Source organism: Triturus cristatus, chromosome 8, assembly GCF_964204655.1.
Source record: "Triturus cristatus chromosome 8, aTriCri1.1, whole genome shotgun sequence".
Taxonomy (NCBI): Eukaryota; Metazoa; Chordata; class Amphibia; order Caudata; family Salamandridae; genus Triturus; species Triturus cristatus.
The window spans coordinates 1,620,674,475-1,620,698,830 of record NC_140591.1 but is presented as its reverse complement, the minus strand read 5'-3'; the positions used below and the strand labels follow the sequence as shown (position 1 = coordinate 1,620,698,830).

General features: G+C 31.4%; 18 non-coding genes across 18 annotated transcripts; all 18 read left to right on the top strand.

The window, feature by feature from the left end:
- The first annotated feature begins 643 nt into the window (after window positions 1–643).
- On the top strand, window positions 644–716 carry TRNAT-CGU (transfer RNA threonine (anticodon CGU)). The gene has a single exon. It is a non-coding gene; the product is annotated as a tRNA-Thr (tRNA).
- A 951-nt stretch (window positions 717–1,667) lies between these two features.
- TRNAT-CGU (transfer RNA threonine (anticodon CGU)) lies at window positions 1,668–1,740 on the top strand. The gene has a single exon. It is a non-coding gene; the product is annotated as a tRNA-Thr (tRNA).
- A 434-nt stretch (window positions 1,741–2,174) lies between these two features.
- TRNAT-AGU (transfer RNA threonine (anticodon AGU)) lies at window positions 2,175–2,248 on the top strand. The gene has a single exon. It is a non-coding gene; the product is annotated as a tRNA-Thr (tRNA).
- Window positions 2,249–3,193: 945 nt separating this feature from the next.
- On the top strand, window positions 3,194–3,267 carry TRNAT-AGU (transfer RNA threonine (anticodon AGU)). Its single transcript has one exon. It is a non-coding gene; the product is annotated as a tRNA-Thr (tRNA).
- Window positions 3,268–4,212: 945 nt separating this feature from the next.
- Window positions 4,213–4,286, top strand: TRNAT-AGU (transfer RNA threonine (anticodon AGU)). Its single transcript has one exon. It is a non-coding gene; the product is annotated as a tRNA-Thr (tRNA).
- Window positions 4,287–6,250: 1,964 nt separating this feature from the next.
- Window positions 6,251–6,324, top strand: TRNAT-AGU (transfer RNA threonine (anticodon AGU)). Its single transcript has one exon. It is a non-coding gene; the product is annotated as a tRNA-Thr (tRNA).
- Window positions 6,325–7,270: 946 nt separating this feature from the next.
- On the top strand, window positions 7,271–7,344 carry TRNAT-AGU (transfer RNA threonine (anticodon AGU)). Its single transcript has one exon. It is a non-coding gene; the product is annotated as a tRNA-Thr (tRNA).
- Window positions 7,345–8,802: 1,458 nt separating this feature from the next.
- Window positions 8,803–8,875, top strand: TRNAT-CGU (transfer RNA threonine (anticodon CGU)). The gene has a single exon. It is a non-coding gene; the product is annotated as a tRNA-Thr (tRNA).
- A 946-nt stretch (window positions 8,876–9,821) lies between these two features.
- On the top strand, window positions 9,822–9,894 carry TRNAT-CGU (transfer RNA threonine (anticodon CGU)). Its single transcript has one exon. It is a non-coding gene; the product is annotated as a tRNA-Thr (tRNA).
- Window positions 9,895–10,328: 434 nt separating this feature from the next.
- TRNAT-AGU (transfer RNA threonine (anticodon AGU)) lies at window positions 10,329–10,402 on the top strand. Its single transcript has one exon. It is a non-coding gene; the product is annotated as a tRNA-Thr (tRNA).
- Window positions 10,403–12,885: 2,483 nt separating this feature from the next.
- Window positions 12,886–12,958, top strand: TRNAT-CGU (transfer RNA threonine (anticodon CGU)). Its single transcript has one exon. It is a non-coding gene; the product is annotated as a tRNA-Thr (tRNA).
- A 946-nt stretch (window positions 12,959–13,904) lies between these two features.
- TRNAT-CGU (transfer RNA threonine (anticodon CGU)) lies at window positions 13,905–13,977 on the top strand. The gene has a single exon. It is a non-coding gene; the product is annotated as a tRNA-Thr (tRNA).
- A 434-nt stretch (window positions 13,978–14,411) lies between these two features.
- On the top strand, window positions 14,412–14,485 carry TRNAT-AGU (transfer RNA threonine (anticodon AGU)). The gene has a single exon. It is a non-coding gene; the product is annotated as a tRNA-Thr (tRNA).
- A 945-nt stretch (window positions 14,486–15,430) lies between these two features.
- TRNAT-AGU (transfer RNA threonine (anticodon AGU)) lies at window positions 15,431–15,504 on the top strand. Its single transcript has one exon. It is a non-coding gene; the product is annotated as a tRNA-Thr (tRNA).
- A 1,964-nt stretch (window positions 15,505–17,468) lies between these two features.
- TRNAT-AGU (transfer RNA threonine (anticodon AGU)) lies at window positions 17,469–17,542 on the top strand. The gene has a single exon. It is a non-coding gene; the product is annotated as a tRNA-Thr (tRNA).
- A 3,498-nt stretch (window positions 17,543–21,040) lies between these two features.
- TRNAT-CGU (transfer RNA threonine (anticodon CGU)) lies at window positions 21,041–21,113 on the top strand. Its single transcript has one exon. It is a non-coding gene; the product is annotated as a tRNA-Thr (tRNA).
- Window positions 21,114–22,059: 946 nt separating this feature from the next.
- TRNAT-CGU (transfer RNA threonine (anticodon CGU)) lies at window positions 22,060–22,132 on the top strand. Its single transcript has one exon. It is a non-coding gene; the product is annotated as a tRNA-Thr (tRNA).
- Window positions 22,133–23,583: 1,451 nt separating this feature from the next.
- Window positions 23,584–23,657, top strand: TRNAT-AGU (transfer RNA threonine (anticodon AGU)). Its single transcript has one exon. It is a non-coding gene; the product is annotated as a tRNA-Thr (tRNA).
- Window positions 23,658–24,356: the final 699 nt, after the last annotated feature.

Sequence of the window (24,356 nt, the reverse complement as noted above, 5' to 3'; positions counted from 1 at the left end):
AGGATCAGTATCCTCGTCTAAAGTAGTTGAGTAGAGCGTTTTCTGAACTGAGAAATGATTATGAAAGTGAAAAACTCAGGATTCTCTTGAACACCATATGGGAAACTGTTCCTTAAAGCATTTTCAAGAGGGTGCTGTGGCTTAGCTGGTTAAAGCGCCTGTCTAGTAAACAGGAGATCCTCAGTTCAAATCTCAGAGGTGCCTTGCTTTCCGCATTCTTAAATAAAAAACTATTTTCATTAATTCGTCCTGCGATTCAATTAAATTAGAAAAGTCTGATTTATTTTTCGGTTGAACAGATCATCATAAACCTAATAAAAACTGAAAGTGTTTTCAATATTATAGTAACAATACTGTGATTGCAAAAATCAAAAAGGTATTTCAATGAGCAAGAGGCAGATTAAATATAACCCTAGATTTTAGCAATATTGATGAATATATGTAAAACACTTATTTATGAACTATTCAAAATATGGGATTGAGTTTAAAATGTGTTCTTTTTTAATACAACATAGCTATTCTTGTTTACAGATTAGGAATCCTTGCTTGTTTAACATTAAAATACTTATTAAGACATTTTAACACAGGCACAGAATTTGATCACCAATACTAAATTAATGATCCCTTCTGTATCACTAAAATAGGTGCTGTGGCTAAGTGGTTAAAGCACCTGTCTCGTAACCAGGAAATCCTGAGTTCAAATCTCAGCAGCACCTTATTATTGGTCCTTACATGTAAAAATAATTTTCAGCACGCAAATGTTTAATACATTTTAAAAAGAAAAGTGTTGTTCTTCTGTGAACATTAGAATGGGTCATCTTAAATTGAAAAACTAAAAAACGTGGTATTGTGAAGATTTTCAAAGTGATGATTTGAATGAAAAAGGGAAAAAGGAGTGACAAAGAGCAAAATAGAGATAAAAAATCATTCTAGAGTTGAATTCAAGTAATGCATTCCTAAAGAAGGCATAATTAAAACATTTATGAACAGGATAAGCAATATATCAATGAGGTGTTTATCAATAGGATCAGTATCCTCGTCTAAACTATTTGAGTAGTGCGTTTTCTGAACTGAGAAATGATTATGAAAGTGAAAAACTCAGGTTTCTCTTGAACACCATATGGCAAACTGTTCCTTAAAGCTTTTTCATGAGGGTGCTGTGGCTCAGCTGGTTAAAGCGCCTGTCTAGTAAACATGAGATCCTGAGTTCAAATCTCAGCAGTGCCTTGCTTTCCTCATTCTTTAAATAAAAAATTATTTTCATTAAGCCGTCCTGCGATTCAATTAAATTAGAAAAGTCTGATTTATCTTTCGGTTGAACAGATCATCTTAAACCTACTAAAAACTGAAAGTGTTTTCAATATTATAGTAACAATACTGTGATTGCAAAAATCAAAAAGGTATTTCAATGAGCAAGAGGCAGATGAAATATAACCCTAGATTTGAGCAATATTGATGAATATATGTAAAACACTTATTTGTGAACTATTCAAAATATGGGATTGAGTTTAAAATGTGTTCTTTTGTAATACAACATAGCTATTCTTGTTTACAGATTAGGAATCCTTGCTTGTTTAACATTAGAATACATATTAAGACACTTTAACACAGGCACAGAATTTGATCACCAATACTAAATTAATGATCCCTTCTGTATCACTGAAATAGGTGCTGTGGCTAAGTGGTTAAAGCGCCTGTCTCGTAAACAGGAAATCCTGAGTTCATATCTCAGCAGCACCTTATTATTGGTCCTTACATGTAAAAATTATTTTCATCACGCAAATGTTTAATACATTTTAAAAAGAAAAGTGTTGTTCTGTGAACATTAGAATGGGTCATCTTAAATTGAAAAACAAAAAAACGTGGTATTGTGAAGATTTTCAAAGTAATGCTTTGAATGAAAAAGGGAAAAAAGAGTGACAAAGAGCAAAATAGAGATAAAAAATCATTCTAGAGTTGAAATCAAGTAATGCATTCTTAAAGAAGGCATAATTAAAACATTTATGAACAGGATAAGCAATATATCAATGAGGTGTTTATGAATAGGATCAGTATCCTCGTCTAAACTATTTGAGTAGTGCGTTTTCTGAACTGAGAAATGATTATGAAAGTGAAAAACTCAGGATTCTCTTGAACACCATATGGCAAACTGTTCCTTAAAGCGTTTTCAAGAGGGTGCTGTGGCTTAGCTGGTTAAAGCGCCTGTCTAGTAAACAGGAGATCCTGAGTTCAAATCTCAGCAGTGCCTTGCTTTCCTCATTCTTGAATAAAAAATTATTTTCATTAAGTCGTCCTGCGATTCAATTAAATTAGAAAAGTCTGATTTATTTTTCGGTTGAACAGATCATCTTAAACCTATTAAAAACTGAAAGTGTTTTCAATATTATAGTAACAATACTGTGATTGCAAAAATCAAAAAGGTATTTCAATGAGCAAGAGGCAAATGAAATATAACCCTAGATTTGAGCAATATTGATTAATATATGTAAAACACTTCTTTATGAACTATTCAAAATAGGGGCTTGAGTTTAAAATGTGTTCTTTTGTAATACAACATAGCTATTCTTGTTTACAGATTAGGAATCCTTGCTTGTTTAACATTAGAATACATATTAAGACACTTTAACACAGGCACAGAATTTGATCACCAATACTAAATTAATGATCCCTTCTGTATCACTAAAATAGGTGCTGTGGCTAACTGGTTAAAATGCCTGTCTCGTAAACAGGAAATCCTGAGTTCAAATCTCAGCAGCACCTTATTATTGGTCCTTACATGTAAAATTAATTTTCATCACGCAAATGTTTAATACATTTAAAAAGAAAAGTGTTGTTCTGTGAACATTAGAATGGGTCATCTTAAATTGAAAAACAAAAAAACATGGTATTGTGAAGATTTTCAAAGTAATGCTTTGAATGAAAAAGGGAAAAAAGAGTGACAAAGAGCAAAATAGAGATAAAAAATCATTCTAGAGTTGAATTCAAGTAATGCATTCTTAAAGAAGGCATAATTAAAACATTTATGCACAGGATAAGCAATATATCAATGAGGTGTTTATCAATAGGATCAGTATCCTCGTCTAAACTATTTGAGTAGTGCGTTTTCTGAACTGAGAAATGATTATGAAAGTGAAAAACTCAGGTTTCTCTTGAACACCATATGTCAAACTGTTCCTTAAAGCGTTTTCAAGAGGGTGCTGTGGCTTAGCTGGTTAAAGCGCCTGTCTAGTAAACAGGAGATCCTGAGTTCAAATCTCAGCAGTGCCTTGCTTTCCTCATTCTTAAATAAAAAATTATTTTCATTAAGTCGTCCTGCGATTCAATTAAATTAGAAAAGTCTGATTTATTTTTCGGTTGAACAGATCATCTTAAACCTATTAAAAACTGAAAGTGTTTTCAATATTATAGTAACAATACTGTGATTGCAAAAATCAAAAAGGTATTTCAATGAGCAAGAGGCAAATGAAATATAACCCTAGATTTGAGCAATATTGATTAATATATGTAAAACACTTATTTATGAACTATTCAAAATATGGGATTGAGTTTAAAATGTGTTCTTTTGTAATACAACATAGCTATTCTTGTTTACAGATTAGGAATCCTTGCTTGTTTAACATTAGAATACATATTAAGACACTTTAACACAGGCACAGAATTTGATCACCAATACTAAATTAATGATCCCTTCTGTATCACTAAAATAGGTGCTGTGGCTAACTGGTTAAAATGCCTGTCTCGTAAACAGGAAATCCTGAGTTCAAATCTCAGCAGCACCTTATTATTGGTCCTTACATGTAAAATTAATTTTCATCACGCAAATGTTTAATACATTTAAAAAGAAAAGTGTTGTTCTGTGAACATTAGAATGGGTCATCTTAAATTGAAAAACAAAAAAACATGGTATTGTGAAGATTTTCAAAGTAATGCTTTGAATGAAAAAGGGAAAAAAGAGTGACAAAGAGCAAAATAGAGATAAAAAATCATTCTAGAGTTGAATTCAAGTAATGCATTCTTAAAGAAGGCATAATTAAAACATTTATGAACAGGATAAGCAATATATCAATGAGGTGTTTATCAATAGGATCAGTATCCTCGTCTAAACTATTTGAGTAGTGCGTTTTCTGAACTGAGAAATGATTATGAAAGTGAAAAACTCAGGTTTCTCTTGAACACCATATGTCAAACTGTTCCTTAAAAGTTTTTCAAGAGGGTGCTGTGGCTTAGCTGGTTAAAGCGCCTGTCTAGTAAACAGGAGATCCTGAGTTCAAATCTCAGCAGTGCCTTGCTTTCCTCATTCTTAAATAAAAAATTATTTTCATTAAGTCGTCCTGCGATTCAATTAAATTAGAAAAGTCTGATTTATTTTTCGGTTGAACAGATCATCTTAAACCTATTAAAAACTGAAAGTGTTTTCAATATTATAGTAACAATACTGTGATTGCAAAAATCAAAAAGGTATTTCAATGAGCAAGAGGCAAATGAAATATAACCCTAGATTTGAGCAATATTGATGAACATATGTAAAACACTTATTTATGAACTATTCAAAATATGGGATTGAGTTTAAAATGTGTTCTTTTGTAATACAACATAGCTATTCTTGTTTACAGATTAGGAATCCTTGCTTGTTTAACATTAGAATACATATTAAGACACTTTAACACAGGCACAGAATTTGATCACCAATACTAAATTAATGATCCCTTCTGTATCACTAAAATAGGTGCTGTTGCTAAGTGGTTAAAGCGCCTGTCTCGTAAACAGGAAATCCTGAGATCAAATGTCAGCAGCACCTTATTATTGGTCCTTACATGTAAAAATAATTTTCATCACGCAAATGTTTAATACGTTTTAAAAAGAAAAGTACTGTTCTGTGAACATTAGAATGGGTCATCTTAAATTGAAAAACAAAAAAACGTGGTGTTGTGAAGATTTTCAAAGTAATGTTTTGAATGAAAAAGGGAAAAAAGAGTGACAAAGAGCAAAATAGAGATAAAAAATCATTCTAGAGTTGAATTCAAGTAATGCATTCTTAAAGAAGGCATGATTAAAACATTTATGAACAAGATAAGCAATATATCAATGAGGTGTTTATGAATAGGATCAGTATCCTCGTCTAAAGTAGTTGAGTAGAGCGTTTTCTGAACTGAGAAATGATTATGAAAGTGAAAAACTCAGGATTCTCTTGAACACCATATGGCAAACTGTTCCTTAAAGCATTTTCAAGAGGGTGCTGTGGCTTAGATCTTTAAAGCGCCTGTCTACTAAACAGGAGATCCTGAGTTCAAATCTCAGCAGTGCCTTGCTTTCCTCATTCTTATAAAAAAAACTACATTCATTAAGTCGTCCTGCGATTCAATTCAATTAGAAAAGTCTGATTTATGTTTCGGTTGAACAGATCATCTTAAACCTAAAAAAAACTGAAAGTGTTTTCAATATTATAGTAACAATACTGTGATTGCAAAATCAAAAAGGTATTTCAATGAGCAAGAGGCAGATGAAATATAACCCCAGATTTGAGCAATATTGATGAATATATGTAAAACACTTATTTATGAACTATTCAAAATATGGGATTGAGTTTAAAATGTGTTCTTTTGTAATACAACATAGATATTCTTGTTTACAGATTAGGAATCCTTGCTTGTTTAACATTAGAATACATATTAAGACACTTTAACACAGGCACAGAATTTGATCACCAATACTAAATTAATGATCCCTTCTGTATCACTAAAATAGGTGCTGTGGCTAACTGGTTAAAATGCCTGTCTCGTAAACAGGAAATCCTGAGTTCAAATCTCAGCAGCACCTTATTATTGGTCCTTACATGTAAAAATAATTTTCATCACGCAAATGTTTAATACATTTAAAAAGAAAAGTGTTGTTCTGTGAACATTAGAATGGGTCATCTTAAATTGAAAAACAAAAAAACATGCTATTGTGAAGATTTTCAAAGTAATGCTTTGAATGAAAAACGGAAAAAAGAGTGACAAAGAGCAAAATAGAGATAAAAAATCATTCTAGAGTTGAATTCAAGTAATGCATTCTTAAAGAAGGCATAATTAAAACATTTATGAACAGGATAAGCAATATATCAATGAGGTGTTTATCAATAGGATCAGTATCCTCGTCTAAACTATTTGAGTAGTGCGTTTTCTGAACTGAGAAATGATTATGAAAGTGAAAAACTCAGGTTTCTCTTGAACACCATATGTCAAACTGTTCCTTAAAACTTTTTCAAGAGGGTGCTGTGGCTTAGCTGGTTAAAGCGCCTGTCTAGTAAACAGGAGATCCTGAGTTCAAATCTCAGCAGTGCCTTTCTTTCCTCATTCTTAAATAAAAAATTATTTTCATTAAGTCGTCCTGCGATTCAATTAAATTAGAAAAGTCTGATTTATTTTTCGGTTGAACAGATCATCTTAAACCTATTAAAAACTGAAAGTGTTTTCAATATTATAGTAACAATACTGTGATTGCAAAAATCAAAAAGGTATTTCAATGAGCAAGAGGCAAATTAAATATAACCCTAGATTTGAGCAATATTGATGAACATATGTAAAACACTTATTTATGAACTATTCAAAATATGGGATTGAGTTTAAAATGTGTTCTTTTGTAATACAACATAGCTATTCTTGTTTACAGATTAGGAATCCTTGCTTGTTTAACATTAGAATACATATTAAGACACTTTAACACAGGCACAGAATTTGATCACCAATACTAAATTAATGATCCCTTCTGTATCACTAAAATAGGTGCTGTTGCTAAGTGGTTAAAGCGCCTGTCTCGTAAACAGGAAATCCTGAGTTCAAATGTCAGCAGCACCTTATTATTGGTCCTTACATGTAAAAATAATTTTCATCACGCAAATGTTTAATACGTTTTAAAAAGAAAAGTACTGTTCTGTGAACATTAGAATGGGTCATCTTAAATTGAAAAACAAAAAAACGTGGTGTTGTGAAGATTTTCAAAGTAATGTTTTGAATGAAAAAGGGAAAAAAGAGTGACAAAGAGCAAAATAGAGATAAAAAATCATTCTAGAGTTGAATTCAAGTAATGCATTCTTAAAGAAGGCATGATTAAAACATTTATGAACAAGATAAGCAATATATCAATGAGGTGTTTATCAATAGGATCAGTATCCTCGTCTAAACTATTTGAGTAGTGCGTTTTCTGAACTTCGAAATGATTATGAAAGTGAAAAACTCAGGTTTCTCTTGAACACCATATGTCAAACTGTTCCTTAAAACTTTTGCAAGAGGGTACTGTGGCTTAGCTGGTTAAAGCGCCTGTCTAGTAAACAGGAGATCCTGAGTTCAAATCTCAGCAGTGCCTTGCTTTCCTCATTCTTAAATAAAAAATTATTTTCATTAAGTCGTCCTGCGATTCAATTAAATTAGAAAAGTCTGATTTATTTTTAGGTTGAACAGATCATCTTAAACCTATTAAAAACTGAAAGTGTTTTCAATATTATAGTAACAATACTGTGATTGCAAAAATCAAAAAGGTATTTCAATGAGCAAGAGGCAAATTAAATATAACCCTAGATTTGAGCAATATTGATGAACATATGTAAAACACTTATTTATGAACTATTCAAAATATGGGATTGAGTTTAAAATGTGTTCTTTTGTAATACAACATAGCTATTCTTGTTTACAGATTAGGAATCCTTGCTTGTTTAACATTAGAATACATATTAAGACACTTTAACACAGGCACAGAATTTGATCACCAATACTAAATTAATGATCCCTTCTGTATCACTAAAATAGGTGCTGTTGCTAAGTGGTTAAAGCGCCTGTCTCGTAAACAGGAAATCCTGAGTTCAAATGTCAGCAGCACCTTATTATTGGTCCTTACATGTAAAAATAATTTTCATCACGCAAATGTTTAATACGTTTTAAAAAGAAAAGTACTGTTCTGTGAACATTAGAATGGGTCATCTTAAATTGAAAAACAAAAAAACGTGGTGTTGTGAAGATTTTCAAAGTAATGTTTTGAATGAAAAAGGGAAAAAAGAGTGACAAAGAGCAAAATAGAGATAAAAAATCATTCTAGAGTTGAATTCAAGTAATGCATTCTTAAAGAAGGCATGATTAAAACATTTATGAACAAGATAAGCAATATATCAATGAGGTGTTTATGAATAGGATCAGTATCCTCGTCTAAAGTAGTTGAGTAGAGCGTTTTCTGAACTGAGAAATGATTATGAAAGTGAAAAACTCAGGATTCTCTTGAACACCATATGGCAAACTGTTCCTTAAAGCATTTTCAAGAGGGTGCTGTGGCTTAGATATTTAAAGCGCCTGTCTAGTAAACAGGAGATCGTGAGTTCAAATCTCAGCAGTGCCTTGCTTTCCTCATTCTTATATAAAAAACTATTTTCATTAAGTCGTCCTGCGATTCAATTCAATTAGAAAAGTCTGATTTATCTTTCGGTTGAACAGATCATCTTAAACCTAAAAAAAACTGAAAGTGTTTTCAATATTATAGTAACAATACTGTGATTGCAAAATCAAAAAGGTATTTCAATGAGCAAGAGGCAGATGAAATATAACCCCAGATTTGAGCAATATTGATGAATATATGTAAAACACTTATTTATGAACTATTCAAAATATGGGATTGAGTTTAAAATGTGTTCTTTTGTAATACAACATAGCTATTCTTGTTTACAGATTAGGAATCCTTGCTTGTTTAACATTAGAATACATATTAAGACACTTTAACACAGGCACAGAATTTGATCACCAATACTAAATTAATCATCCCTTCTGTATCACTAAAATAGGTGCTGTGGCTAAGTGGTTAAAGCGCCTGTCTCGTAAACAGGAAATCCTGAGTTCAAATCTCAGCAGCACCTTATTATTGGTCCTTACATGTAAAAATTATTTTCATCACGCAAATGTTTAATACATTTTAAAAAGAAAAGTGTTGTTCTGTGAACATTAGAATGGGTCATCTTAAATTGAAAAACAAAAAAACGTGGTATTGTGAAGATTTTCAAAGTAATGCTTTGAATGAAAAAGGGAAAAAAGAGTGACAAAGAGCAAAATAGAGATAAAAAATCATTCTAGAGTTGAATTCAAGTAATGCATTCTTAAAGAAGGCATGATTAAAACATTTATGAACAAGATAGGCAATATATCAATGAGGTGTTTATGAATAGGATCAGTATCCTCGTCTAAACTATTTGAGTAGTGCGTTTTCTGAACTGAGAAATGATTATGAAAGTGAAAAACTCAGGTTTCTCTTGAACACCATATGGCAAACTGTTCCTTAAAGCATTTTCAAGAGGGTGCTGTGGCTTAGCTGGTTAAAGCGCCTGTCTAGTAAATAGGAGATCCTGAGCTCAAATCTCAGCAGTGCCTTGCTTTCCTCATTCTTAAATAAAAAACTATTTTCATTAATTCGTCCTGCGATTCAATTAAATTAGAAAAGTCTGATTTATCTATCGGTTGAACAGATCATCTTAAACCTAATAAAAACTGAAAGTGTTTTCAATATTATAGTAACAATACTGTGATTGCAAAATCAAAAAGGTATTTCAATGAGCAAGAGGCAGATTAAATATAACCCTAGATTTGAGCAATATTGATGAATATATATAAAACACTTATTCATGAACTATTCAAAATATGGGATTGAGTTTAAAATGTGTTCTTTTTTAATACAACATAGCTATTCTTGTTTACAGATTAGGAATCCTTGCTTTTTTAACATTAGAATACATATTAAGACACTTTAACACAGGCACAGAATTTGATCACCAATACTAAATTAATGATCCCTTCTATATCTCTAAAGTAGGTGCTGTGGCTAAGTGGTTAAAGCGCCTGTCTCGTAAACAGGAAATCCTGAGTTCAAATCTCAGCAGCACCTTATTATTTGTCCTTACATGTAAAAATAATTTTCATTACGCAAATGTTTAAAACATTTTAAAAAGAAAAGTATTGTTCTGTGAACATTAGAATGGGTCATCTTAAATTGAAAAACAAAAAAACATGGTATTGTGAAGATTTTCAAAGTAATGCTTTGAATGAAAAAGGGAAAAAACAGTGACAAAGAGCAAAATAGAGATAAAAAATCATTCTAGAGTTGAATTCAAGTAATGCATTCTTAAAGAAGGCATAATTAAAACATTTATGAACAGGATAAGCAATATATCAATGAGGTGTTTATCAATAGGATCAGTATCCTCGTCTAAACTATTTGAGTAGTGCGTTTTCTGAACTGAGAAGTGATTATGAAAGTGAAAAACTCAGGTTTCTCTTGAACACCATATGGCAAACTGTTCCTTAAAACTTTTTCAAGAGGGTGCTGTGGCTTAGCTGGTTAAAGTGCCTGTCTAGTAAACAGGAGATCCTGAGTTCAAATCTCAGCAGTGCCTTGCTTTCCTCATTCTTAAATACAAAATTATTTTCATTAAGTCGTCCTGCGATTCAATTAAATTAGAAAAGTCTGATTTATTTTTCGGTTGAACAGATCATCTTAAACCTATTAAAAACTGAAAGTGTTTTCAATAATATAGTAACAATACTGTGATTGCAAAAATCAAAAAGGTATTTCAATGAGCAAGAGGCAGATGAAATATAACCCTAGATTTGAGCAATATTGATGAACATATGTAAAACACTTATTTATGAACTATTCAAAATATGGGATTGAGTTTAAAATGTGTTCTTTTGTAATACAACATAGCTATTCTTGTTTACAGATTAGGAATCCTTGCTTGTTTAACATTAGAATACATATTAAGACACTTTAACACAGGCACAGAATTTGATCACCAATACTAAATTAATGATCCCTTCTGTATCACTAAAATAGGTGCTGTTGCTAAGTGGTTAAAGCGCCTGTCTCGTAAACAGGAAATCCTGAGTTCAAATATCAGCAGCACCTTATTATTGGTCCTTACATGTAAAAATAATTTTCATCACGCAAATGTTTAATACGTTTTAAAAAGAAAAGTACTGTTCTGTGAACATTAGAATGGGTCATCTTAAATTGAAAAACAAAAAAACGTGGTGTTGTGAAGATTTTCAAAGTAATGTTTTGAATGAAAAAGGGAAAAAAGAGTGACAAAGAGCAAAATAGAGATAAAAAATCATTCTAGAGTTGAAATCAAGTAATGCATTCTTAAAGAAGGCATAATTAAAACATTTATGAACAGGATAAGCAATATATCAATGAGGTGTTTATGAATAGGATCAGTATCCTCGTCTAAACTATTTGAGTAGTGCGTTTTCTGAACTGAGAAATGATTATGAAAGTGAAAAACTCAGGTTTCTTTTGAACACCATATGGCAAACTGTTCCTTAAAGCATTTTCAAGAGGGTGCTGTGGCTTAGCTGGTTAAAGCGCCTGTCTAGTAAACAGTAGATCCTGAGTTCAAATCTCAGCAGTGCCTTGCTTTCCTCATTCTTACATAAAAAATTATTTTCATTAAGTCGTCCTGCGATTCGATTCAATTCAATTAGAAAAGTCTGATTTATCTTTCGGTTGAACAGATCATCTTAAACCTAATAAAAACTGAAAGTGTTTTCAATATTATAGTAACAATACTGTGATTGCAAAATCAAAAAGGTATTTCAATGAGCAAGAGGCAGATGAAATATGACCCTAGATTTGAGCAATATTGATGAATATATGTAAAACACCTATTTATAAACTATTCAAAATATGGGATTGAGTTTAAAATGTGTTCTTTTTTAATACAACATAGCTATTCTTGTTTACAGATTAGGAATCCTTGCTTGTTTAACATTAGAATACATATTAAGACACTTTAACACAGGCACAGAAGTTGATCACCAATACTAAATTAATGATCCCTTCTGTATCACTAAAGTAGATTCTGTGGCTAAGTGGTTAAAGCGCCTGTCTCGTAAACAGGAAATCCTGAGTTCAAATCTCAGCAGCACCTTATTATTGGTCCTTACATGTAAAAATAATTTTCATCACGCAAATGTTTAACACATTTTAAAAAGAAAAGTGTTGTTCTGTGAACATTAGAATGGGTCATCTTAAATTGAAAAACAAAAAAACGTGGTATTGTGAAGATTTTCAAAGTAATGCTTTGAATGAAAAAGGGAAAAAAGAGTGACAAAGAGCAAAATAGAGATGAAAAATCATTCTAGAGTTGAAATCAAGTAATGCATTCTTAAAGAAGGCATAATTAAAACATTTATGAACAGGATAAGCAATATATCAATGAGGTGTTTATGAATAGGATCAGTATCCTCGTCTAAACTATTTGAGTAGTGCGTTTTCTGAACTGAGAAATGATTATGAAAGTGAAAAACTCAAGTTTCTCTTGAACACCATATGGCAAACTGTTCCTTAACGCATTTTCAAGAGGGTGCTGTGGCTTAGCTGGTTAAAGCGCCTGTCTAGTAAACAGGAGATCCTGAGTTTAAATCTCAGCAGTGCCTTACTTTCCTTATTCTTAAATAAAAAATTATTTTCATTAAGTCGTCCTGCGATTCAATTAAATTAGAAAAGTCTGATTTATCTTTCGGTTGAACAGATCATCTTAAACCTAATAATAACTGAAAGTGTTTTCAATAATATAGTAACAATACTGTGATTGCAAAAATCTAAAAGGTATTTCAATGAGCAAGAGGCAGATGAAATATAACCCTAGATTTGAGCAATATTGATGAATATATGTAAAACACTTATTTATGAACTATTCAACATATGGGATTGAGTTTAAAATGTGTTCTTTTGTAATACAATATAGCTATTCTTGTTTACAGATTAGGAATCCTTGCTTGTTTAACATTAGAATACATATTAAGACACTTTAACACAGGCACAGAATTTGATTACCAATACTAAATTAATGATCCCTTCTGTATCACTAAAATAGGTGCTGTGGCTAAGTGGTTAAAGCACCTGTCTCGTAAACAGGAAATCCTGAGTTCAAATCTCAGCAGCACCTTATTATTGGTCCTTACATGTAAAAATAATTTTCATCACGCAAATGTTTAATACATTTAAAAAGAAAAGTGTTGTTCTGTGAACATTAGAATGGGTCATCTTAAATTGAAAAACAAAAAAACGTGGTATTGTGAAGATTTTCAAAGTACTGTTTTGAATGAAAAAGGGAAAAAAGAGTGACAAAGAGCAAAATAGAGATAAAAAATCATTCTAGAGTTGAATTCAAGTAATGCATTCTTAAAGAAGGCATGATTAAAACATTTATGAACAAGATAAGCAATATATCAATGAGGTGTTTATGAATAGGATCAGTATCCTCGTCTAAAGTAGTTGAGTAGAGCGTTTTCTGAACTGAGAAATGATTATGAAAGTGAAAAACTCAGGATTCTCTTGAACACCATATGGGAAACTGTTCCTTAAAGCATTTTCAAGAGGGTGCTGTGGCTTAGCTGGTTAAAGCGCCTGGCTAGTAAACATGAGATCCTGAGTTCAAATCTCAGAGGTGCCTTGCTTTCCGCATTCTTAAATAAAAAACTATTTTCATTAATTCGTCCTGCGATTCAATTAAATTAGAAAAGTCTGATTTATTTTTCGGTTGAACAGATCATCATAAACCTAATAAAAACTGAAAGTGTTTTCAATATTATAGTAACAATTCTGTGATTGCAAAAATCAAAAAGGTATTTCAATGAGCAAGAGGCAGATTAAATATAACCCTAGATTTTAGCAATATTGATGAATATATGTAAAACACTTATTTATGAACTATTCAAAATATGGGATTGAGTTTAAAATGTGTTCTTTTTTAATACAACATAGCTATTCTTGTTTACAGATTAGGAATCCTTGCTTGTTTAACATTAGAATACTTATTAAGACATTTTAACACAGGCACAGAATTTGATCACCAATACTAAATTAATGATCCCTTCTGTATCACTAAAATAGGTGCTGTGGCTAAGTGGTTAAAGCACCTGTCTCGTAACCAGGAAATCCTGAGTTCAAATCTCAGCAGCACCTTATTATTGGTCCTTACATGTAAAAATAATATTCAGCACGCAAATGTTTAATACATTTTAAAAAGAAAAGTGTTGTTCTGTGAACATTAGAATGGGTCATCTTAAATTGAAAAACTAAAAAACGTGGTATTGTGAAGATTTTCAAAGTAATGATTTGAATGAAAAAGGGAAAAAGGAGTGACAAAGAGCAAAATAGAGATAAAAAATCATTCTAGAGTTGAATTCAAGTAATGCATTCTTAAAGAAGGCATAATTAAAACATTTATGAACAGGATAAGCAATATATCAATGAGGTGTTTATCAATAGGATCAGTATCCTCGTCTAAACTATTTGAGTAGTGCGTTTTCTGAACTGAGAAATGATTATGAAAGTGAAAAACTCAGGTTTCTCTTGAACACCATATGGCAAACTGTTCCTTAAAGCTTTTTCATGAGGGTGCTGTGGCTCAGCTGGTTAAAGCGCCTGTCTAGTAAACAGGAGATCCTGAGTTCAAATCTCAGCAGTGCCTTGCTTTCCTCATTCTTAAATAAAAAATTATTTTCATTAAGTCGTCCTGCGATTCAATTAAATTAGAAAAGTCTGATTTATCTTTCGGTTGAACAGATCATCTTAAACCAATTAAAAACTGAAAGTGTTTTCAATATTATAGTAACAATACTGTGATTGCAAAAATCAAAAAGGTATTTCAATGAGCAAGAGGCAAATGAAATATAACCCTAGATTTGAGCAATATTGAATAATATATGTAAAACACTTATTTATGAACTATTCAAAATATGGGATTGAGTTTAAAATGTGTTCTTTTGTAATACAACATAGCTATTCTTGTTTACAGATTAGGAATCCTTGCTTGTTTAACATTAGAATACATATTAAGACACTTTAACACAGGCACAGAATTTGATCACCAATACTAAATTAATGATCCCTTCTGTATCACTAAAATAGGTGCTGTGGCTAACTGGTTAAAATGCCTGTCTCGTAAACAGGAAATCCTGAGTTCAAATCTCAGCAGCACCTTATTATTGGTCCTTACATGTAAAATTAATTTTCATCACGCAAATGTTTAATACATTTAAAAAGAAAAGTGTTGTTCTGTGAACATTAGAATGGGTCATCTTAAATTGAAAAACAAAAAAACATGGTATTGTGAAGATTTTCAAAGTAATGCTTTGAATGAAAAAGGGAAAAAAGAGTGACAAAGAGCAAAATAGAGATAAAAAATCATTCTAGAGTTGAATTCAAGTAATGCATTCTTAAAGAAGGCATAATTAAAACATTTATGAACAGGATAAGCAATATATCAATGAGGTGTTTATCAATAGGATCAGTATCCTCGTCTAAACTATTTGAGTAGTGCGTTTTCTGAACTGAGAAATGATTATGAAAGTGAAAAACTCAGGTTTCTCTTGAACACCATATGTCAAACTGTTCCTTAAAAGTTTTTTAAGAAGGTGCTGTGGCTTAGCTGGTTAAAGCGCCTGTCTAGTAATCAGGAGATCCTGAGTTCAAATCTCAGCAGTGCCTTGCTTTCCTCATTCTTAAATAAAAAATTATTTTCATTAAGTCGTCCTGCGATTCAATTAAATTAGAAAAGTCTGATTTATTTTTCGGTTGAACAGATCATCTTAAACCTATTAAAAACTGAAAGTGTTTTCAATATTATAGTATCAATACTGTGATTGCAAAAATCAAAAAGGTATTTCAATGAGCAAGAGGCAAATGAAATATAACCCTAGATTTGAGCAATATTGATGAACATATGTAAAACACTTATTTATGAACTATTCAAAATATGGGATTGAGTTTAAAATGTGTTCTTTTGTAATACAACATAGCTATTCTTGTTTACAGATTAGGAATCCTTGCTTGTTTAACATTAGAATACATATTAAGATACTTTAACACAGGCACAGAATTTGATCACCAATACTAAATTAATGATCCCTTCTGTATCACTAAAATAGGTGCTGTTGCTAAGTGGTTAAAGCGCCTGTCTCGTAAACAGGAAATCCTGAGTTCAAATGTCAGCAGCACCTTATTATTGGTCCTTACATGTAAAAATAATTTTCATCACGCAAATGTTTAATACGTTTTAAAAAGAAAAGTACTGTTCTGTGAACATTAGAATGGGTCATCTTAAATTGAAAAACAAAAAAACGTGGTGTTGTGAAGATTTTCAAAGTAATGTTTTGAATGAAAAAGGGAAAAAAGAGTGACAAAGAGCAAAATAGAGATAAAAAATCATTCTAGAGTTGAATTCAAGCAATGCATTCTTAAAGAAGGCATGATTAAAACATTTATGAACAAGATAAGCAATATATCAATGAGGTGTTTATGAATAGGATCAGTATCCTCGTCTAAAGTAGTTGAGTAGAGCGTTTTCTGAACTGAGAAATGATTATGAAAGTGAAAAACTCAGGATTCTCTTGAACACCATATGGCAAACTGTTCCTTAAAGCATTTTCAAGAGGGTGCTGTGGCTTAGATCTTTAAAGCGCCTATCTACTAAACAGGAGATCCTGAGTTCAAATCTCAGCAGTGCCTTGCTTTCCTCATTCTTATATAAAACACTACTTTCATTAAGTCGTCCTGCGATTCAATTCAATTAGAAAAGTCTGATTTATCTTTCGGTTGAACAGATCATCTTAAACCTAAAAAAAACTGAAAGTGTTTTCAATATTATAGTAACAATACTGTGATTGCAAAATCAAAACGGTATTTCAATGAGCAAGAGGCAGATGAAATATAACCCCAGATTTGAGCAATATTGATGAATATATGTAAAACACTTATTTATGAACTATTCAAAATATGGGATTGAGTTTAAAATGTGTTCTTTTGTAATACAACATAGCTATTCTTGTTTACAGATTAGGAATCCTTGCTTGTTTAACATTAGAATACATATTAAGACACTTTAACACAGGCACAGAATTTGATCACCAATACTAAATTAATGATCCCTTCTGTATCACTAAAATAGGTGCTGTGGCTAACTGGTTAAAATGCCTGTCTCGTAAACAGGAAATCCTGAGTTCAAATCTCAGCAGCACCTTATTATTGGTCCTTACATGTAAAAATAATTTTCATCACGCAAATGTTTAATACATTTAAAAAGAAAAGTGTTGTTCTGTGAACATTAGAATGGGTCATCTTAAATTGAAAAACAAAAAAACATGGTATTGTGAAGATTTTCAAAGTAATGCTTTGAATGAAAAAGGGAAAAAAGAGTGACAAAGAGCAAAATAGAGATAAAAAATCATTCTAGAGTTGAATTCAAGTAATGCATTCTTAAAGAAGGCATAATTAAAACATTTATGAACAGGATAAGCAATATATCAATGAGGTGTTTATCAATAGGATCAGTATCCTCGTCTAAACTATTTGAGTAGTGCGTTTTCTGAACTGAGAAATGATTATGAAAGTGAAAAACTCAGGTTTCTCTTGAACACCATATGTCAAACTGTTCCTTAAAACTTTTTCAAGAGGGTGCTGTGGCTTAGCTGGTTAAAGCGCCTGTCTAGTAAACAGGAGATCCTGAGTTCAAATCTCAGCAGTGCCTTGCTTTCCTCATTCTTAAATAAAAAATTATTTTCATTAAGTCGTCCTGCGATTCAATTAAATTAGAAAAGTCTGATTTATTTTTCGGTTGAACAGATCATCTTAAACCTATTAAAAACTGAAAGTGTTTTCAATATTATAGTAACAATACTGTGATTGCAAAAATCAAAAAGGTATTTCAATGAGCAAGAGGCAAATGAAATATAACCCTAGATTTGAGCAATATTGATGAACATATGTAAAACACTTATTTATGAACTATTCAAAATATGGGATTGAGTTTAAAATGTGTTCTTTTGTAATACAACATAGCTATTCTTGTTTACAGATTAGGAATCCTTGCTTGTTTAACATTAGAATACATATTAAGACACTTTAACACAGGCACAGAATTTGATCACCAATACTAAATTAATGATCCCTTCTGTATCACTAAAATAGGTGCAGTTGCTAAGTGGTTAAAGCGCCTGTCTCGTAAACAGGAAATCCTGAGTTCAAATGTCAGCAGCACCTTATTATTGGTCCTTACATGTAAAAATAATTTTCATCACGCAAATGTTTAATACGTTTTAAAAAGAAAAGTACTGTTCTGTGAACATTAGAATGGGTCATCTTAAATTGAAAAACAAAAAAACGTGGTGTTGTGAAGATTTTCAAAGTAATGTTTTGAATGAAAAAGGGAAAAAAGAGTGACAAAGAGCAAAATAGAGATAAAAAATCATTCTAGAGTTGAATTCAAGTAATGCATTCTTAAAGAAGGCATGATTAAAACATTTATGAACAAGATAAGCAATATATCAATGAGGTGTTTATGAATAGGATCAGTATCCTCGTCTAAAGTAGTTGAGTAGAGCGTTTTCTGAACTGAGAAATGATTATGAAAGTGAAAAACTCAGGATTCTCTTGAACACCATATGGCAAACTGTTCCTTAAAGCATTTTCAAGAGGGTGCTGTGAATTAGATATTTAAAGCGCCTGTCTAGTAAACAGGAGATCATGAGTTCAAATCTCAGCAGTGCCTTGCTTTCCTCATTCTTATATAAAAAACTATTTTCATTAAGTCGTCCTGCGATTCAATTAAATTAGAAAAGTCTGATTTATCTTTCGGTTGAACAGATCATCTTAAACCTCAAAAAAACTGAAAGTGTTTTCAATATTATAGTAACAATACTGTGATTGCAAAATCAAAAAGGTATTTCAATGAGCAAGAGGCAGATGAAATATAACCCCAGATTTGAGCAATATTGATGAATATATGTAAAACACTTATTTATGAACTATTCAAAATATGGGATTGAGTTTAAAATGTGTTCTTTTGTAATACAACATAGCTATTCTTGTTTACAGATTAGGAATCCTTGCTTGTTTAACATTAGAATACATATTAAGGCACTTTAACACAGGCACAGAATTTGATCACCAATACTAAATTAATGATCCCTTCTGTATCACTAAACTAGGTGCTGTGGCAAAGTGGTTAAAGTGCCTGTCTCGTAAACAGGAAATCCTGAGTTCAAATCTCAGCAGCACCTTATTATTGGTCCTTACATGTAAAAATAATTTTCATCACGCAAATGTTTAATACATTTTAAAAAGAAAAGTGTTGTTCTGTGAACATTAGAATGGGTCATCTTAAATTGAAAAACAAAAAAACGTGTTATTGTGAAGATTTTCAAAGTAATGCTTTGAATGAAAAAGGGAGAAAAAAGTGACAAAGAGCAAAATAGAGATAAAAAATCATTCTAGAGTTGAATTCAAGTAATGCATTCTTAAAGAAGGCATGATTAAAACATTATGAACAAGATAAGCAATATATCAATGAGGTGTTTATGAATAGGATCAGTATCCTCGTCTAAAGTAGTTGAGTAGAGCGTTTTCTGAACTGAGAAATGATTATGAAAGTGAAAAACTCAGGATTCTCTTGAACACCATATGGCAAACTGTTCCTTAAAGCATTTTCAAGAGGGTTCTGTGGCTTAGCTGGTTAAAGCGCCTGTCTAGTAAACCGGAGATCCTGAGCTCAAATCTCAGAGGTGCCTTGCTTTCCGCATTCTTAAATAAAAAACTATTTTCATTAAGTCATCCTGCGATTCAATTCAATTAGATAAGTCTGATTTATCTTTCGGTTGAACAGATCACCTTAAACCTAATAAAAACTGAAAGTGTTTTCAATATTATAGTAACAATACTGTGATTGCAAAAATCAGAAAGGTATTTCAATGAGCAAGAGGCAGATGAAATATAACCCTAGATTTGAGCAATATTGATGAATATATGTACAACACTTATTTATGAACTATTCAAAATATGGGATTGAGTTTAAAATGTGTTCTTTTGTAATACAACATAGCTATTCTTGTTTACAGATTAGAAATCCTTGCTTGTTTAACATTAGAATACATATTAAGACACTTTAACACAGGCACAGAATTTGATCACCAATACTAAATTAATGATCCGTTCTGTATCACTAAAATAGCTGCTGTGGTTAAGTGGTTAAAGCGCCTGTCTCGTAAACAGGAAATCCTGAGTTCAAATCTCAGCAGCACCTTATTATTGGTCCTTACATGTAAAAATAATTTTCATCACGCAAATGTTTAATACATTTTAAAAAGAAAAGTGTTGTTCTGTGAACATTAGAATGGGTCATCTTAAATTGAAAAACTAAAAAACGTGGTATTGTGAAGATTTTCAAAGTAATGCTTTGAATGAAAAAGGGAAAAAAGAGTGACAAAGAGAAAAATAGACATAAAAAATCATTCTAGAGTTGAATTCAAGTAATGCATTCTTAAAGAAGGCATAATTAAAACATTTATGAACAGGATAAGCAATATATCAATGAGGTGTTTATGAATAGGATCAGTATCCTCGTCTAAACTATTTGAGTAGTGCGTTTTCTGAACTGAGAAATGATTATGAAAGTAAAAAACTCAGGTTTCTCTTGAACACCATATGGCAAACTGTTCCTTAAAGCATTTTCAAGAGCGTGCTGTGGCTTAGCTGGTTAAAGCGCCTGTCTAGTAAACAGGAGATCCTGTGTTCAAATCTCAGCAGTGCCCTGCTTTCCTCATTCTTAAATAAAAAAATTATTTTCATTAAGTCGTCCTGCGATTCAAACAAATTAGAAAAGTCTGATTTATCTTTCGGTTGAACAGATCCTTTTAAACCTAATAAAAACTGAAAGTGTTTTCAATATTATAGTAACAATACTCTGATTGCAAAAATCAAAAAGGTATTTCAATGAGCAAGAGGCAGATGAAATATAACCCTAGATTTGAGCAATATTGATGAATATATGTAAAACACTTACTTATGAACTATTCAAAATATGGGATTGAGTTTAAAATGTGTTCTTTTGTAATACAACATAGCTATTCTTGTTTACAGATTAGGAATCCTTGCTTGTTTAACATTAGAATACATATTAAGACACTTTAACACAGGCACAGAATTTGATCACCAATACTAAATTAATCATCCCTTCTGTATCACTAAAATAGGTGCTGTGGCTAAGTGGTTAAAGCGCCTGTCTCGTAAACAGGAAATCCTGAGTTCAAATCTCAGCAGCACCTTATTATTGGTCCTTACATGTAAAAATAATTTTCATCACGCAAATGTTTAATACATTTTAAAAAGAAAAGTGTTGTTCTGTGAACATTAGAATGGGTCATCTTAAATTGAAAAACAAAAAAACGTGGTATTGTGAAGATTTTCAAAGTAATGCTTTGAATGAAAAAGGGAAAAAAGAGGGACAAAGAGCAAAATAGAGATAAAAAATCATTCTAGAGTTGAAATCAAGTAATGCATTCTTAAAGAAGGCATAATTAAAACATTTATGAACAGGATAAGCAATATATCAATGAGGTGTTTATGAATAGGATCAGTATCCTCGTCTAAACTATTTGAGTAGTGCGTTTTCTGAACTGAGAAATGATTATGAAAGTGAAAAACTCAGGTTTCTCTTGAACACCATATGGCAAACTGTTCCTTAAAGCATTTTCAAGAGGGTGCTGTGGCTTAGCTGGTTAAAGCGCCTGTCTAGTAAATAGGAGATCCTGAGCTCAAATCTCAGCAGTGCCTTGCTTTCCTCATTCTTAAATAAAAAACTATTTTCATTAATTCGTCCTGCGATTCAATTAAATTAGAAAAGTCTGATTTATCTATCGGTTGAACAGATCATCTTAAACCTAATAAAAACTGAAAGTGTTTTCAATATTATAGTAACAATACAGTGATTGCAAAATCAAAAAGGTATTTCAATGAGCAAGAGGCAGATTAAATATAACCCTAGATTTGAGCAATATTGATGAATATATATAAAACACTTATTCATGAACTATTCAAAATATGGGATTGAGTTTAAAATGTGTTCTTTTTTAATACAACATAGCTATTCTTGTTTACAGATTAGGAATCCTTGCTTTTTTAACATTAGAATACATATTAAGACACTTTAACACAGGCACAGAATTTGATCACCAATACTAAATTAATGATCCCTTCTATATCTCTAAAGTAGGTGCTGTGGCTAAGTGGTTAAAGCGCCTGTCTCGTAAACAGGAAATCCTGAGTTCAAATCTCAGCAGCACCTTATTATTGGTCCTTACATGTAAAAATGATTTTCATTACGCAAATGTTTAAAACATTTTAAAAAGAAAAGTATTGTTCTGTGAACATTAGAATGGGTCATCTTAAATTGAAAAACAAAAAAACATGGTATTGTGAAGATTTTCAAAGTAATGCTTTGAATGAAAAAGGGAAAAAACATTGACAAAGAGCAAAATAGAGATAAAAAATCATTCTAGAGTTGAATTCAAGTAATGCATTCTTAAAGAAGGCATAATTAAAACATTTATGAACAGGATAAGCAATATATCAATGAGGTGTTTATCAATAGGATCAGTATCCTCGTCTAAACTATTTGAGTAGTGCGTTTTCTGAACTGAGAAATGATTATGAAAGTGAAAAACTCAGGTTTCTCTTGAACACCATATGGCAAACTGTTCCTTAAAACTTTTTCAAGAGGGTGCTGTGGCTTAGCTGTTTAAAGCGCCTGTCTAGTAAACAGGAGATCCTGAGTTCAAATCTCAGCAGTGCCTTGCTTTCCTCATTCTTATATAAAAACAATTTTCATTAAGTCGTCCTGCGATTCAATTCAATTAGAAAAGTCTGATTTATCTTTCGGTTGAACAGATCATCTTAAACCTAATAAAAACTGAAAGTGTTTTCAATATTATAGTAACAATACTGTGATTGCAAAATTAAAAAGGTATTTCAATGAGCAAGAGGCAGATGAAATATAACCCCAGATTTGAGCAATATTGATGAATATATGTAAAACACTTATTTATGAACTATTCAAAATATGGGATTGAGTTTAAAATGTGTTATTTTGTAATACAACATAGCTATTCCTGTTTACAGATTAGGAATCCTTGCTTGTTTAACATTAGAATACATATTAAGACACTTTAACACAGGCACAGAATTTGATCACCAATACTAAATTAATGATCCCTTCTGTATCACTAAAATAGGTGCTGTTGCTAAGTGGTTAAAGCGCCTTTCTCGTAAACAGGAAATCCTGAGTTCAAATGTCAGCAGCACCTTATTATTGGTCCTTACATGTAAAAATAATTTTCATCACGCAAATGTTTAATACGTTTTAAAAAGAAAAGTGTTGTTCTGTGAACATTAGAATGGGTCATCTTAAATTGAAAAACTAAAAAACGTGGTATTGTGAAGATTTTCAAAGTAATGCTTTGAATGAAAAAGGGAAAAAGAGTGACAAAGAGAAAAATAGACATAAAAAATCATTCTAGAGTTGAATTCAAGTAATGCATTCTTAAAGAAGGCGTAATTAAAACATTTATGAACAGGATAAGCAATATATCAATGAGGTGTTTATGAATAGGATCAGTATCCTCGTCTAAACTATTTGAGTAGTGCGTTTTCTGAACTGAGAAATGATTATGAAAGTGAAAAACTCAGGTTTCTCTTGAACACCATATGGAAAACTGTTCCTTAAAGCATTTTCAAGAGGGTGCTGTGGCTTAGCTGGTTAAAGCGCCTGTCTAGTAAACAGGAGATCCTGAGTTCAAATCTCAGCTGTGCCTTGCTTTCCTCATTCTTAAATAAAAAAATTATTTTCATTAAGTCGTCCTGCGATTCAATTAAATTAGAAAAGTCTGATTTATCTTTCGGTTGAACAGATCCTCTTAAACCTAATAAAAACTGAAAGTGTTTTCAATATTATAGTAACAATACTGTGATTGCAAAAATCAAAAAGGTATTTCAATGAGCAAGAGGCAGATGATGAAATATAACCCTAGATTTGAGCAATATTGATGAATATATATAAAACACTTATTTATGAACTATTCAAAATATGGGATTGAGTTTAAAATGTGTTCTTTTGTAATACAACATAGCTATTCTTGTTTACAGATTAGGAATCCTTGCTTGTTTAACATTAGAATACATATTAAGACACTTTAACACAGGCACAGAATTTGATCACCAATACTAAATTAATAATCCCTTCTGTATCACTTAAATAGGTGCTGTGGCTAAGTGGTTAAAGCACCTGTCTTGTAAACAGGAAATCCTGAGTTCAAATCTCAGCAGCACCTTATTATTGGTCCTTACATGTAAAAATAATTTTCAGCACACAAATGTTTAATACATTTTAAAAAGAAAAGTGTTGTTCTGTGAACATTAGAATGGGTCATCTTAAATTGAAAAACAAAAAAACGTGGTATTGTGAAGATTTTCAAAGTAATGCTTTGAATGAAAAAGGGAAAAAAGAGTGACAA